Raw genomic sequence first — 17,316 nt, forward strand, 5'->3', positions numbered from 1 at the left:
TTTTAGAAAATGAGACCATTGTCATCTCATGGCTTACATCTCAGAAAGACAAATCACAAAAAAACAATTTATTATTCAACAAGTTGGATCTTCAAATTAAAAATATTACTAGAGTTCATTTTGTCCATAGTCCTCGTGACGCTAATTTCTTTGTTGACTCAGTTTGCTAAAGAAGGGATATATGGAGTAAGAGAATTAGTTGCTTGAATTTCTTAATTCACTTACTTTCTAGTCTTAGGATCAAAGTTTCTAACTTTTTTGGGATCGATCTTTTCCTTTTAGTTTCATTTTTGGGCTTGTTTTATGCAATTATGCTCACCTTTTGCTTTGTGGTTGCTCTATAATCAACCATTCTTTAGGTTGGCGATTTCTCAAGATATCTAATGTCTTGTTATTGTTGACCTTTCTAGTATTTTCTTTCTTTTTAATAAGATTTCTTTTACTTTTCCAAAAAAATTAGTGAAAAGGTGAAAAAAAGGAAAAATTTACATTTAGTGTTTTTTTTAACATTTTAATTGTCATAGTTATATTTTTGTGAAGAGGGGAAAAGAAAGTAAAAAGAGGGAAGACTTACGCCTTAGTTGAAAGAGCTTGAAATAGAAAATGACATTTTAATTTTGTTACTTTCCTTCTTCAAATTAAAATATAAAAATACTTTTAGAAACCCTAAATCTCTTTTGTACCTTTCTAAATATATTACTAATTAATAAAGAATATTCTAACTTTCTCACTCAATGACTCTACAATCCATGTTAATATTTAATCATGTAAACATTGTAGTTTTGCACCCACTTAGACAAAAAAAAAAGATAAAAATTGTCCACCAATAAGCAACACAACCCATGTTGCTCACTTTTGATTTAAAATAGATGATAGATTTAAGGGTAAATTACTCTCAATTTTTAGGATTTGATCATAATTTACTTTGGGTCTATTAATATTGAAATTGACATTCCGTCTCAAAATAGTATATGTCATCGAAAACATAAATCATATAACTTGAATTTTCGTTGACTTGATGATGTGATATCAATTTCATGATCATTTTACCTTCTTAAGTTAAAGAAACAACAAGATTAGATTTTGAACTCAAAATGTTTTCTATCTTACTTCGATTTTGCATCGAATGTTTTAAGGCAATGCCGCATATCAAAAGGAAAATAAAATGTTGAGACAGTAGAATTGTGTTAGTTTCTTTATGTACAATAAATGCAGAATTTTTATTTTTTATTCAATAACAACAATAGTCATTTAATATAAAAGCCAAAGATTTATCGCAAGAAAATTATAAATCAAGATACACATACCTTAAAAGCAGTTCAAGTACCTCAACTCCAAAAGAGATTAAATTTTAGATCAAGATTCAAGTAGCTCAAAAGCGATTCAAGTGTCTCACCTCTAAAGGGATTCACATTTTTTTTGTCACGACCCGGTACTCCCCTCGAGCCCGTGACAACCGTCGCGGTGTCCCGGTAGACACTTATTGCCCGGAATGTCAACCCGAAACCCCGCAAGGCTTTACTATCAGTTTCTTTGTTCCCTTGTGAGCAACCATTGTCAAATATCGTGTTCTAAAATATTTTAAGCTGTTTCCAACTTTAAACAAATAAAATATTAATTTTTCGTCTCACAAGGGTATTTTGGTCATTTTTCTCAAAAATTTAAAAACTGGCTAAAACGTAATATACAAGTACAAAACACACAATTCATATTCAAAATGAGTTTAAAAGTCTAAAATCTTCATTTAAAACGAAATTATGGTTATTTGAATATAATAAGAAAATAAAAGAAATATTAAGTAAAATATTCTATTTTCTTATAAAACAATATTTATAGAGTTATACGTGAATAATTTTTATAACGTAAAAGTTAAATAAATTTATACATACTTAAATACAGTAAGCCAAAATATTTAATTTAATTTACAATAACAAGAGTGCCCCCGAATAAACAAAAGTAAAGAGGACTGTGAACCTACGGTTTGGAAAATGCAGATCCCACTGTAGTCCTCGATGAGATCAGCTATCTACAGTCTATACTGAACCTGAAATGGGTGGAAATGAAAGTGGTGAGATTATAAAATCCCAATGAGTAAACAAACCTCATCATAAACATCTAGAGTTGAGTACATGGAGACAATAAAGTAAATCATCATAAACTGGGTTATAGCATTAGAACACATTTTGTTCAAAACACGTAAAGAGGCTTATGAATCTCATAAAAATCTAGGCTTGTGCCATAAATCCATTCTCGGGGACACCTTGGCCGAGGCATCCTACCGAGACCGCCAAGGCTATTAAAATTCACATTTCACATAAATCATGTTTTTGTTTTGAAAACATAGACGTTCCTTGGCGTTGGCTGAGTTCCCCCTCACGTGGTGGTTTAGCGTGAAGTGAACCCTAAACTTTACCCCAGGAGATACCCTACGCGCCTCTCCGTTCGAGGTAAGAATATAATGGGGTTTACCGTGCCCCTCTAAAAGGCTGGTCCACAGAAACCCCCTACTGCAGTGATTAATTAATATATAATCCACCATATAATAAAACTCAATAACATGATATGGCAATTTTGTAATTCGTAGTTTTTCAAGGTAACCAAACAATTCGCATTTCAATACAATTGCCAACTAGCCAATCATGCTCGATTTATCATAAGCCAGTTAATTTAAACAATCAAATTACCACAATTAACAGTCTCCGTGTACTCTATTTTTCAAAATCACTATTAATTTCAAAACAATTTATAATTTAATTTCATTGAAACTCATTTATTCATAAAACATGAAAATTTATCTTTTTAAATTCCTCTTTCCATAGAATTCATGAAAGCATCTAAAAACCACCCTAGATAATTAAAATGATAGTAAGTTTACTCACAATGTCTAGAATGCAGACTTTCGAAGCACTCTGTCTACTGGTCCTCGGATGCAATTTCCTTGCCTTTATCGGAGGACTCACCACCTTGACACAGTACAAAATCGAGAGTTTCACCAAGTTGGTACTAAATCAAAATTAAACTAATTTAGACTACCAATACATGATATGGAATGCAAAAATGCACTGGTAACTATCTAAACCCGGTATTGGCCTAATTCGTCTTATCACCCGATTAAATTCCTAACGGGTCCGTTTAAACTCCCATTTAATTCTTTTCAGTTTCTATACCTCAATTGCACCCAAATTAACTTAATGTCCCTCAGTGTGGTGCAAATTATCAGTCCCAACAACAAATTACAAAAATACCCCTAGTGGGTAAAAATTCGTATTTTTGCTCCGAAAATTCCCATTATTTTTCTAGGCTCATAATTCATCATTCCTTAACCAATTCTCCTAGAATAAAATCAAACTCATCCTCACTCACTACATGGTAAATTCAGCCATTAATGGTTGGGGGAGAAAATAAATTCTTTTCTTGTTGTTTTGTTTCTAAATATGCTAAACTAACTAAAAACACTAACATAAATTAAAATCAAATAAATCCAATAACTTTCTCTCTCCTAACCCATTTTTTCAGAATTGAATTCATCATGAAAACATGTAATTTAATCATGGAAAATAAAGAGAAATGCTTGGGAATAAGAAAACTCAAGCTTAATAGAAAAAACTCACCTTTTTCACTTAATTTCCTTGAAAATTCACACTTTTTCTTTGATTTTCTCTCTCTAGGGTTTTGTTTTTGTTTTCTCTCTCTTCTTGCTGGTTTGGCCGGCCATGGGGTGGAAGATGGGCTGATTTTGTGCCTTTTAAAAAGGAAAATAATAAATTAATAAAGGCATGACACATGGCATCATGTCATTGGCCCGTTTTTAAAATTTTAAAAATTTAAACATTTTATCTCCACCACATGTTTAGTCAAGGGTCAAAGATGAAGACAAGGAAGACCATGTGCTGGAAAAAATATCCTGGTGGTGGAAAATTACAATTTTGCCCCTGAGGTGGCAAAATTACCATTTTACCCCTATACTCCAAATTATACCGAAATTAAAATTTTTCACTTCTAAACCTCAAATCATACTTCAATAAGTCAAATTATACTCTAATAAGTCAAATGGGGTCAAAAAAATCTTTTCTAAAATTTCCATTTTGTCCCTAGGTGGCAAATGACCATTTTGCCCCTAGTTAGTGAAAATTCCGATTTGACTCCAAATTGATCCTCAAACTCCAAATTACCATTTTAAGTCATCCATGAACTATGAAACTCTTAATCTCACCTTAAAATTCCTATTTGATCTAGTTCAAGGATTAAATAAACTTTGTTGTACCTCTAGGTACAATACCGACTTTTGTAAATTTTTCGGGACTCTCCTAGCATGCAATCATGCTATCATCACATGTATGTCATGAATAGTATTTTATAAGGTCGTGCTTTACAGCACTACCCCCCTTAAAATAAAATTTTGACCTCAAAATTTCACTTACCTGATTCGAATAAAAGATGTGGATATTGGTTTCTCATCTGGCTCTCGACTTCCCACGTCATCTCCTCCATTCGAGCATTCTTCCACAATACTTTCACCATTGGAATGCTCTTGTTCCTTAGCACTCGATCCTTTCGATCTAGAATACGTACAGGCTGCACTTCGAACTTCAAATCCTCATGCAACTCAATGGGAGGTGTCTCTAAAATGTGAGAGGGATCGGGAACATACTTTTTCAACATCGAGACATGGAAGACATTATGAATTCGATCTAACTCTGGGGGTAATTCAAGTCTGTAAGCCACTGGCCCAATCCTTTCAATGATACGAAAAGGTCCAATGTATCTTGGATTGAGCTTTCCCCTCTTCGCGAATCGAATCACACCTTTCATCATCCAATAAATACCACAAATTATCACAATAGTATAATCAAATAAGATTTAATACTTGGAAATTTCAAATTATTACCTTTCCAAGGAGAAACCTTAAGAAAAACTTTATCGTCGACTTCAAACTCTAAATCTTTCCTTCGTTTATCCGAATAATTCTTCTGCCTATCTTGAGCTGTCTTTAATCGCTCTCGGATAACTTTGACCTTATCGTTTGTCAAATCAATCAATTCCACATTCACCAATTTCCTCTCACCTACTTCATCCCAACAGAGCGGAGTTCGGCATTTCCTTCCATACAAAGCCTCGTATGGTGCCATCCCAATACTAGACTGAAAACTGTTATTATAAGCAAACTCCACCAATGGCAAATGTCTGTCCCAACTCCCGATAAAGTCAATGACACAAGCCCGTAACATATCCTCCAAGGTCTGAATGGTTCTCTCAGATTGACCATCTGTCTGTGGATGAAAGGCAGTACTAAATCTCAATTTAGTTCCAAGAGCTTCCTGAAATTTCGGCCAAAATCGAGAAGTAAATCGAGGGTCTCGATCTGACACAATAGAAATTGGGACTCCGTGTAATCTCACAATCTCATCTATATAAAGTCTTGCCAGCCTCTCAATAGAATACGTGCTATGGATAGCCAAGAAATTGGTGGACTTAGTCAATCTATCCACAATCACCCAAATAGCATCCTTCCCACTTTGTGTCCGTGGCAAACCCAATACAAAGTCCATAGTCACATGTTCCCACTTCCATTCAGGAATCGGTAAAGGTTGAAGAGTACCTGACGGTTTTTGATGCTCTGCCTTGATCTGTTGACATGTGAGACATTTCGCTACAAACTTTGCTATGTCTCGTTTCATACCCGGCCACCAATAACTTTCTTTAATAGTCCGATACATCTTGGTGCTTCCGGGATGTAAAGCGTAGGCGGAAGAATGAGCTTCCTCCAAAATAGCTCGTCTCAACTGATCATCCTTAGGAACACAAATTCGGTCTCTAAGCATGAAAGTACCATCATCGTTGAGTCTAAACTCACTAGCTTCTCCATCTTGCACCTTTTGAACTTCCTGTTTCAACCAATCATCAGATTTCTGCAATTCTCTTATCTGATTCAACAATGAAGGTCTCACGACGAAACTAGCAAGTAGGGTTCCATCCTCACCATTATTCAACTGGATCCCTAGAGATTTCATCTCAAGTAACATCGAAAAATAAGAACTTTGAAGTGTTGCTAACGACGATGAGGATTTACAACTTAAGGCATCCGCTACAACATTTGCTTTTCCCGGATGATAATCAATCACTAAGTCATAATCCTTAATCAACTCCAACCATCGTCTCTGTCTCAAGTTAAGCTCTTTCTGGGTGAGCAAATACTTCAAACTTTTATGATCAGAAAAAAATTCGACAACGCTCACCATATAAATAATGTCTCCAAATCTTCAATGCGAATACTACTGCTGCTAACTCCAAGTCATGAGTAGGGTAATTCGTCTCGTGCTTCTTCAACTGTCGGGAAGCATAAGCTATTACTTTCTCATCCTGCATCAACACACACCCTAATCCCAACTTAGATGCATCGCTGTATACCACAAATTCTTTTCCACTAACAGGAAGTGTTAAAACGGGAGCGGAGGTTAACCGGTTCTTTAGCTCCTGAAATCGATTCTCACAAACATCATCCCACTCATACTTAACTCCTTTACGAGTCAAACGAGTCAGAGGAGCTGCTATCAAAGAAAATCCCTGAATAAATCTCCGGTAATAACCGGCTAAGCCAAGGAAACTACGAATCTCAGTTACCGTTCTCGGTTGCTCCCATTGCAAGATTGCCTCAATCTTCTTGGGATCGACATAAATTCCAGCTCCGGACACCACATGTCCCAAGAAAACCACTTCCTTCAACCAGAATTCACATTTAGAGAACTTGGCATAGAGTTGTCTCTCGCGCAAAGTTTGCAACACAAAGCGCAAATGGGCAGCATGTTCATCATCATTCTTTGAATAAACCAAGATGTCATCGATGAATACTATCACAAACTTATCCAAGTATGGATGGAACACCCTATTCATAAGATCCATAAAAACTGTCGGGGCATTAGTCAAACCAAACGGCATCACCAGAAACTCATAATGCCCATAACGCGTCCTGAAGGCAGTCTTAGGTACATCCTGCTCCTTAATCCTCAACTGATAGTACCCAGATCTCAAATCAATCTTAGAGAATACCATAGCACCTCGTAATTGATCAAAAAGATCATCTATCCGGGGTAAAGGGTATTTATTCTTGATGGTCACTCGGTTCAGCTGACGGTAATCAATACACAATCGAAGAGTGCCATCTTTCTTCTTTACAAATAGAACTGGTGCTCCCCAAGGAGAAATGCTAGGGCGAATGAAACCTTTATCCACCAAATCTTGCAACTGGGCTTTCAGTTCCTTCAACTCTGCTAGAGCCATTCTATATGGAGGAATAGAAATAGGTGTGGTACTCGGAAGTAAATCAATAGGGAACTCAAGCTCTCGATTAGGAGGTATTCCCGGTAAATCATCAGGAAATACATCAGGAAACTCACTTACTATTGGGATATCCTCTAACTTAGGTTCCCCCTTTGAAGTATCAATCACGTATGCCAAATAAGTCGGATACCCTTTTTGCACTAATTTTGAAGCTTTGATGGCCGAGATTACACAAGATGGTAATACTCGACGTTCCCCTACAAACACAATCTCTGCTCCCTCCGAATTCCGAAGAACAACTTCTTTTCGGAAACAATCCACGTTCGCCCGATGTGCAGTTAACCAGTCCATACCTAATATTAAATCAAAATCCAAGATCTCTAGAGGAATTAAGTCACCCCTAAATTCTTCCTCACCTACCCTTACCCCACAGTCTCTATAACAAGTATTTCTAATCAACTGTTCTCCTAGAGGGGTATGCACTACAATTTCTTCCTCTAATGGTGACAGGTTTCTATCAGTAATTGATGCAAATGTCGTACTCACATAAGATCTATCTGAGCCAGAATCTATCAAAACATAAGCATCTTTATCAAATAAAGACATAGTACCTGTCACTGCTCCAGGTCGGACTCGTGCCTCATCTTCTGTCACAGCAAAAACTCTTGTTGCGGTACGAGTCTGTGGTCTCGAAGGCGGATGTGACGGGGTATTACTCTCCACACCAGACCGTATGGCTACTCCCTGTCTCGGTGGTAACCCAGAAGAATCTCTCCTCTGTATATCTGTGCGAGTTGGTGGAGATGATGCAGCTACAGTGGCTCGTCCTAACTGTGGGCAATTACTCCTAATGTGACCCGTCTGTCCACATTGAAAACATCTTGTTGGCCCTCTACATAGCCCACTATGATAATTTCCACAATTTCTGCATCTGTCAGAACCTCCGAGACTCTTCCCAGAACCAGTCATAGCAGATCTGCTAAACCTCGAAGGTCTCTGCTGTGATGGTGGAAATGAAGGTCGAGGAGATGTCACAGAAACAGAAGTAGTGCTCCCTGAAGTCGCTGAGTCCTTGCCTCTTTTTACTGGCTGACTAGAAGACATACCAGGATTCCTCCTTTTTGCAAACTCAGTCCGAATCCTTCTATTCTCAATCGCGAGCTTCTCAGCCCGTAAAGCCATCCGTACCACCTCCTTATGTGGCTCCCTACCAATCACTGTCATTCGCTCTCTAATCTCATTACGGAGCCCTTCCTCGAAATAGCTGGCCTGATCTTGCTCAGATTTCACCAGATCCGGCACATAAAACATCAACTCGTTAAAACGAGTCTCGTACTCCTCTACAGTTAGATTTTCCTGTTTCAAACTCAGAAATTCTCTCTTCTTTTCTTTTTGATGGAAATAAGTGAAATACTGACCATCGAATTCCCTGAGAAAATCGGACCATGTCTGAGGAGTAGCGGAACGGGACTTCACCGAATTCCACCAAGTACGAGCCCTCTTCTCTAATAATCTCGTAGCCACCATCAGCTTCATGTCATCATCTAATCCCATATCAGAAAGAGTCTCGGACACCTGATTAATCCAGTCCTTTGCCACAGTGGCATCCAACTCACCAGTGAAAGATACACAACCCAATTGCCTAGCCTCCTTCAGCTTCTTGGAAATGGATACATCCAGTATTGGTGGTGGAACTAAAGGAGTAGCTGGAGGCACTACAGGTGGAACTTGACCGGTCTGAGCTTGACCAACCATTGCTGCAAAGAAAGCTGCCAATGCCTGTGCTGCCTCAGTAGGCATGGCGGGAATACCAGTAGGTGGCTGAGGAGATGGAGGATGTGGAGGACTATCGGCCTGCTCAACAGCAGGTGCTGCCCGAATGGTAGATGCAGCTGATTCCTCCTCTACTGTATCTGGCTGATGACGTTGGGAACGACCTCTTCCCTTCCCATCCAATCTAGTGAGATGTGGGCGTCCACGTCGAGGAGGCATTATAATCTATAAAAAAAATACGAGCAAGTTTAGGTAACCTTAGGCTCTATATGCAAATGCATGCATTCTATTCAACCTAACCTAACTTAACTTCATCCGGGGCCACACTGATATTGTAAATATTTAAAACAACTTTAAAACTAAAAACTTTGATCTTGAAAACCAAAAGCTCTGATACCAATCGAATTGTCACGACCCGATACTCCCCTCTAGCCCGTGACAACCGTCGCGGTGTCCCGGTAGACACTTATTGCCCGGAATGTCAACCCGAAACCCCGCAAGGCTTTACTATCAGTTTCTTTGTTCCCTTGTGAGCAACCATTGTCAAATATCGTGTTCTAAAATATTTTAAGCTGTTTCCAACTTTAAACAAATAAAATATTAATTTTTCGTCTCACAAGGGTATTTTGGTCATTTTTCTCAAAAATTTTAAAACTGGCTAAAACGTAATATACAAGTACAAAACACACAATTCATATTCAAAATGAGTTTAAAAGTCTAAAATCTTCATTTAAAACGAAATTATGGTTATTTGAATATAATAAGAAAATAAAAGAAATATTAAGTAAAATATTCTATTTTCTTATAAAACAATATTTATAGAGTTATACGTGAATAATTTTTATAACGTAAAAGTTAAATAAATTTATACATACTTAAATACAGTAAGCCAAAATATTTAATTTAATTTACAATAACAAGAGTGCCCCCGAATAAACAAAAGTAAAGAGGACTGTGAACCTACGGTTTGGAAAATGCAGATCCCACTGTAGTCCTCGATGAGATCAGCTATCTACAGTCTATACTGAACCTGAAATGGGTGAAAATGAAAGTGGTGAGATTATAAAATCCCAATGAGTAAACAAACCTCATCATAAACATCTAGAGTTGAGTACATGGAGACAATAAAGTAAATCATCATAAACTGGGTTATAGCATTAGAACACATTTTGTTCAAAACACGTAAAGAGGCTTATGAATCTCATAAAAATCTAGGCTTGTGCCATAAATCCATTCTCGGGGACACCTTGGCCGAGGCATCCTACCGAGACCGCCAAGGCTATTAAAATTCACATTTCACATAAATCATGTTTTTGTTTTGAAAACATAGACGTTCCTTGGCGTTGGCTGAGTTCCCCCTCACGTGGTGGTTTAGCGTGAAGTGAACCCTAAACTTTACCCCAGGAGATACCCTACGCGCCTCTCCGTTCGAGGTAAGAATATAATGGGGTTTACCGTGCCCCTCTAAAAGGCTGGTCCACAGAAACCCCCTACTGCAGTGATTAATTAATATATAATCCACCATATAATAAAACTCAATAACATGATATGGCAATTTTGTAATTCGTAGTTTTTCAAGGTAACCAAACAATTCGCATTTCAATACAATTGCCAACTAGCCAATCATGCTCGATTTATCATAAGCCAGTTAATTTAAACAATCAAATTGCCACAATTAACAGTCTCCGTGTACTCTATTTTTCAAAATCACTATTAATTTCAAAACAATTTATAATTTAATTTCATTGAAACTCATTTATTCATAAAACATGAAAATTTATCTTTTTAAATTCCTCTTTCCATAGAATTCATGAAAGCATCTAAAAACCACCCTAGATAATTAAAATGATAGTAAGTTTACTCACAATGTCTAGAATGCAGACTTTCGAAGCACTCTGTCTACTGGTCCTCGGATGCAATTTCCTTGCCTTTATCGGAGGACTCACCACCTTGACACAGTACAAAATCGAGAGTTTCACCAAGTTGGTACTAAATCAAAATTAAACTAATTTAGACTACCAATACATGATATGGAATGCAAAAATGCACTGGTAACTATCTAAACCCGGTATTGGCCTAATTCGTCTTATCACCCGATTAAATTCCTAACGGGTCCGTTTAAACTCCAATTTAATTCTTTTCAGTTTCTATACCTCAATTGCACCCAAATTAACTTAATGTCCCTCAGTGTGGTGCAAATTATCAGTCCCAACAACAAATTACAAAAATACCCCTAGTGGGTAAAAATTCGTATTTTTACTCCGAAAATTCCCATTATTTTTCTAGGCTCATAATTCATCATTCCTTAACCAATTCTCCTAGAATAAAATCAAACTCATCCTCACTCACTACATGGTAAATTCAGCCATTAATGGTTGGGGGAGAAAATAAATTCTTTTCTTGTTGTTTTGTTTCTAAATATGCTAAACTAACTAAAAACACTAACATAAATTAAAATCAAATAAATCCAATAACTTTCTCTCTCCTAACCCATTTTTTCAGAATTGAATTCATCATGAAAACATGTAATTTAATCATGGAAAATAAAGAGAAATGCTTGGGAATAAGAAAACTCAAGCTTAATAGAAAAAACTCACCTTTTTCACTTAATTTCCTTGAAAATTCACACTTTTTCTTTGATTTTCTCTCTCTAGGGTTTTGTTTTTGTTTTCTCTCTCTTCTTGCTGGTTTGGCCGGCCATGGGGTGGAAGATGGGCTGATTTTGTGCCTTTTAAAAAGGAAAATAATAAATTAATAAAGGCATGACACATGGCATCATGTCATTGGCCCGTTTTTAAAATTTTAAAAATTTAAACATTTTATCTCCACCACATGTTTAGTCAAGGGTCAAAGATGAAGACAAGGAAGACCATGTGCTGGAAAAAATATCCTGGTGGTGGAAAATTACAATTTTGCCCCTGAGGTGGCAAAATTACCATTTTACCCCTATACTCCAAATTATACCGAAATTAAAATTTTTCACTTCTAAACCTCAAATCATACTTCAATAAGTCAAATTATACTCTAATAAGTCAAATGGGGTCAAAAAAATCTTTTCTAAAATTCCCATTTTGTCCCTAGGTGGCAAATGATCATTTTGCCCCTAGTTAGTGAAAATTCCGATTTGACTCCAAATTGATCCTCAAACTCCAAATTACCATTTTAAGTCATCCATGAACTATGAAACTCTTAATCTCACCTTAAAATTCCTATTTGATCTAGTTCAAGGATTAAATAAACTTTGTTGTACCTCTAGGTACAATACCGACTTTTGTAAATTTTTCGGGACTCTCCTAGCATGCAATCATGCTATCATCACATGTATGTCATGAATAGTATTTTATAAGGTCGGGCTTTACATTTTTTTTTTAGGGTTCTTTGTTTTCTAACAACTGTTGCTAATTAATTCTAATGGGCAACTAAGTAGCAACCCTCGCTTTTATAAATATACTAATAAACTTGGATCTATTAGACCCAATTAGAGTCCAACAAGATTTATATATAAAATTATGTGTGGAAACCTTAGGGATTGTCAGTTAAAATTCTACCTACACAAATATATGTATTGAACAGGTAGTATATTAGCAAGTAAAGTATCTATCTCTCAGAGAATTATCCTAAAAAATTACTAAGTACTAAAATTAAAACAATTTAATTTTATTCAAACAATCAAAATTTTGATAACTAATTAAACTAAAAACTAATCAACCACAACTAAAACTATTTATCAAAGCAAAAGATACTTTATTAGAAATCAAATTAGGGAAGCCTAGGATTACAAAATCCCTCACACTTCATTTAAATCTTACTTCTCTCTCTTGACTTAATCCAATGGGTTAAATTACTAACCTAGAGTTTTCAATTATTTATAATACTCTCCTAAGACTCTTATAAAAATATCCACTTTAACAAAAACACTATATTCCTATATGAATTGAAATTAAAATAGACTCATTAAGTTCAGGCTCTAATTTGGCTACATACGACATATAGTTATACCCCTATCCTATACTCAAATCAATTAATATGATCATATGCTATTCTAATTTTAGTCTACACTAAACTCCCTTTATATTTTCAAATCTCCCTCTAAAATTTTGATTATTTACCTTTGGCAACTTTGCTCTATTCCTCTTTACACCCGATAAATCAAATTTTTACCACAATTTACTCCTATTTCATTAAACTCACTGAGTCTTATTATTTAAGAATGTCAGGCCACTCTTAGTTGACTAAGAATTCCTTAGTCGACTGAATGCATTATGTTTTCAATGTGAGAGTCAAAGATATTCTTATAATTCCTTCACATTAACCATCCTCAAATTTCTTCTAATCTCACAAAATCTATCTTCACTTAGTGGTTTGATAAAAATGTCTGCTAATTGATGTAGAGAATTCACAAAATCTATTTTGATGTCATTTTTCACTACATGGTCTCTAATAAAATGGTGTCTAATTTCAATGTGCTTTGTCCTAGAATGTTGTACAAGATTTTTTGATATATTGATTGCAGTTGTATTATCACAGTATATCGGTACATTATGCATAGTTATTCCATAGTCTTTTAAGTGTTGCTTGATCCAAAGGATTTGTGCACAACAACTACCTAATGAAACATATTCAGCCTCTGCTGTAGATAGTGTTACTGAGTTTTGCTTCTTGCTGGACCAAGACACAAGCATCCTTCCTAAAAATTAGCATGTTCCACTAGTGCTTTTCCTATAAGTTCTACTGCCAGCAAAGTCAATGAAATACCCCATACTTTGATATGGTGATAAATAAAGTTGATCGAATGCAAATTGAGGTCAATTAAAATATTTAGAAGTGATAAAAGACGAAAGGAGTAGTTTAGGATAAAATATTCCGCAAGTGAGAAAATAACAATAAAATAATAATAATTTTATCGGAGGAGAATTTGTGAGATAAAAGGCGATTTGGAAGTCAAGTGAGGCATAATAAGGTATTTTGGGTACCAAGGAGACAAGATAAAATTTTTAGAATAAAATAATATTTTATTAATAAAATAATATTAAAATATTAATATTTAGCCGGATGTCGAAGTCAATCAAGAAGAAAGATCATATGGTTGATCCAAGTGGGGGAGAAGATGACAAGCCCGACTCTATAAAAATATTTATCATGACATACATGTGATGGAAAGCATGTTTGCATGCTAGGAGAGTCTCGAAAAATTTACAAAAGTCGGTATTGTACCTAGAGGTACAATAAAGTTGATTTAAGCCTCGAACTAGATCAAATAGAGAATTTACAATGAAATTAAGAATTTTAAAGTCCCAGAATGGTTTAATATGGTGATTCGGAGTTCAAGGATCAATTCGGAGTCAAACCAAAATTTTCGCTATCTAGGGGCAAAATGGTCATTTGCCACCTGGCGACAAAATGGGAATTTTTAGAAAAGGTTTTTGGCCCCATTTGACTTATTGGAGTAAGATTTGAGGTTTAGAAGTGAAAAATTTTAATTTCGGTATAATTTGGAGTAAAAGAGTAAAATGGTAATTTTGCCACCCCAAGGGCAAAATTGTAATTTTCCACCACCAGGACATTTTTCCAGCACATGGTCTTCCTTTATCCTCATTTTGACCATTGACTAATTGTGTGGTGGAGATAAAAAGAATTAAAATTTTTAAAATTTTAAAAACGGGCCAATGACATGATGCCATGTGTCATACCTTTATTATTTTATTATTTCTTTATAAAAAGGCATAAAATCAGCCCATCTTCCACCCCATGGCCGGCCAAACCAGCAAGAAGAGAGAGAAAACAAAAACAAAACCCTAGAGAGAGAAATCAAAGAAAAAGTGTGAATTTTCAAGGAAATTAAGTGAAAAAGGTGAGATTTTTCTATTAAGCTTGAGTTTTCTTATTCCCAAGCATTTCTCTTTATTTTCCATGATTAAATTACATGTTTTCATGATGAATTCAATTCTGAAAAAATGGGTTAGGAGAGAGAAAGTTGTTAGATTAATTTGATTTTAAGTTATGTTAGTGTTTTAAGTTAGTTTAGCATATTTAGGAACAAAACAACAAGAAAAGAATTTATTTTCCTCCATTACCATTATTGGCCAAATTTTCTAGGGGAATATTGGCTGATGATCTTGATGTTTATTTGAGGAATTATGATGGATTATGAGCTTAGAAAAATAATGGAAATTTTCGGAGCAAAAATACGATTTTTACCCACTAAGGGTATTTTCGTAATTTGCTACTGAGACTGATAAATTGAATCTCATTCACAGTCATGGAGGTAATTTAGTTATAATTGGAGTGTAGAAAGTGAGAAGAATTGATTTGGAGTTAAATTGGAGACAATAGGCCGAATTAGGTCAACACCGCATTTAAGCGGTTGTCGGATAAGTTGTATATCATGTCATGCATATATACCGAGCCTGAATTGATTTTATAATGGTCAAGTATTGATGTGGTAAATTATGTATTGTACATTGTGGATACGTGGTGAACAAAGTACACTGGTAAAAGTACAGAGATTGTGCTTGGAGACTGAGATTAGGAGTACATCGACTCCTAGAACTGTGAGTGAACTTATTATCGTCTTAATTATCTAGAGTAGTTTTATACAACTGTGTGATTTTATGAAAAATGGGTTTAAATGGTAAATTGCTATGTTTTAAGAGAAATTGTGATTTTATAAAATGATTTTATAAATTTTCTGGAAAATCGAATATTAGTTTTGAAAATAGAGTAATTGGAGACTGCTAGTTTGTGTTGCAAATTTATGGTTTTGAATTGAATGGCTTATGATAATAAATGAGCATGAATGGCTAAACTGATTTTGGTGTTAGAATTATTTATACTGTGTATTCAGCCTTGAGAGGCTAGGTTGCGATAAATTGCCATGTCATGCTAGAATGAATTTTATTGATTGGTGGATTATATATTAATTATTTACTGCAGAGGGGGTTCCGTGGACCAGCCTATTAGAGGGGCACGGTAAACTCCATTATATTATTACCTCGAACGGAGAGGCGCGTAGGGTATCTCCTGGGGTATAGCTTAGGGTTCACTTCACGCCAAACCACCACGTGAAGGGGAACTCAGCCAACGCTAAGGAAGGGCTGTATTTTTCTCAAACTAAAATATATTTTAAGTGTATACAAAATTTTAACAGCCTTGGCGGACTCGGTTAGATGCCCTGCGCAAGGTATCACCGAGTATGAGTTTTGGCACGAGCCAAAGTTTTAAGAAATTCATAAGCCAAGTTGATTACTCGATTTTTTATGGATTGATTTTATTTGGTTGAAATGAGTTGAAAGGTAATGAAATTACAGTATGATGATTTATTTTAATTGTCTCCATTTACTCGACTTTAGATAGTTTAAATGGTATCTGCTTACTCATTGGGATTTTGTAATCTCACCACCCTCATTTCCTCATATTTCAGGCTCGGGGAATTCCATAGTTAGCTGACTTTGAGAAGGACCTTCATTTGGACTCAAATCGATAAAAGCTATAGGTTTCCAACTTTCGATGCATTTTGGATAGATGTGGGCCCACGTGTCACTGTAAAAGAAATTTTATGCTTTGGTTATTTGCTTTATAGTATATATTAATATAATTAACTTTTACGCTATAAGAATTATGTATCGATAGTTTTACGAAAATTATTTTACAAGAAAATAGTTATTTTATTGAATATTTTTATTATATTCAAATGGTCAAATTTTCACTTCAAATGAACGTTTTAGATACTCAATTTGTATTTAAATCATTAAATATATTTTTTTTACTTACCTACTACATTTTTAGCAAGTTTTGAGATTTTTGACAAAAATGACGAAAATGCCCCTATGAGTCGGAAAACAATATGTTATGTTCTGATTTGGAAATGATTTGTAATCCTTCGAATTTTGATATTTGATAACTATTGCTCACCGGGGAAGTGCAGAAGCTGATACGAGAGCCTTGCGGGGTTTCGATCGGCATTCGAGGTGAAGAATGTCTGTCGAGGTCTCGCGGCGGTTGTCACGGGCCCGATTGGGAGTTCCGGGTCGTGACAGTCAACATTTGAATATCCAATTAAGCTAAGAGTTGAGTCTCTAGAGTACCATATTCCTATTTCTTGAGTGTCTATGAGGTATCTAAAAATTCTCTTAACAGCTATTAGGTGTGATTCTTTAGGCTGTGACTGAAATCTAGCACATAAACACACACTAAACTGAATATCTGGTTTACTTGCTGTTAAGTAAAGAAGAAAGCTGATCATACCTCTATAGAGCTTTTGATCTA

General features: G+C 35.5%; 2 long non-coding RNA genes across 2 annotated transcripts in view; both read right to left on the minus strand.

The window, feature by feature from the left end:
- Positions 1-1,862: 1,862 nt before the first annotated feature.
- On the minus strand, positions 1,863-8,095 carry LOC148764652 (uncharacterized). Its single transcript, XR_016024177.1, has 3 exons — positions 7,890-8,095; positions 2,880-2,963; positions 1,863-2,044 (listed from the first exon to the last, which is right to left on the minus strand). It is a non-coding gene; the product is annotated as an uncharacterized LOC148764652 (long non-coding RNA).
- Positions 8,096-9,899: 1,804 nt separating this feature from the next.
- Positions 9,900-17,316, minus strand: part of LOC108662221 (uncharacterized) — a 67,825-nt gene continuing 60,408 nt past the window's right edge. Inside the window, exon 4 of the long non-coding RNA XR_016024133.1 lies at positions 9,900-10,081. This is a non-coding gene — a long non-coding RNA (uncharacterized LOC108662221). The remainder of the gene's footprint in view (positions 10,082-17,316) is intronic.

This window comes from Theobroma cacao, chromosome 1, assembly GCF_053813885.1.
Source record: "Theobroma cacao isolate CCN51 chromosome 1, ASM5381388v1, whole genome shotgun sequence".
Lineage (NCBI taxonomy): Eukaryota > Viridiplantae > Streptophyta > Magnoliopsida > Malvales > Malvaceae > Theobroma > Theobroma cacao.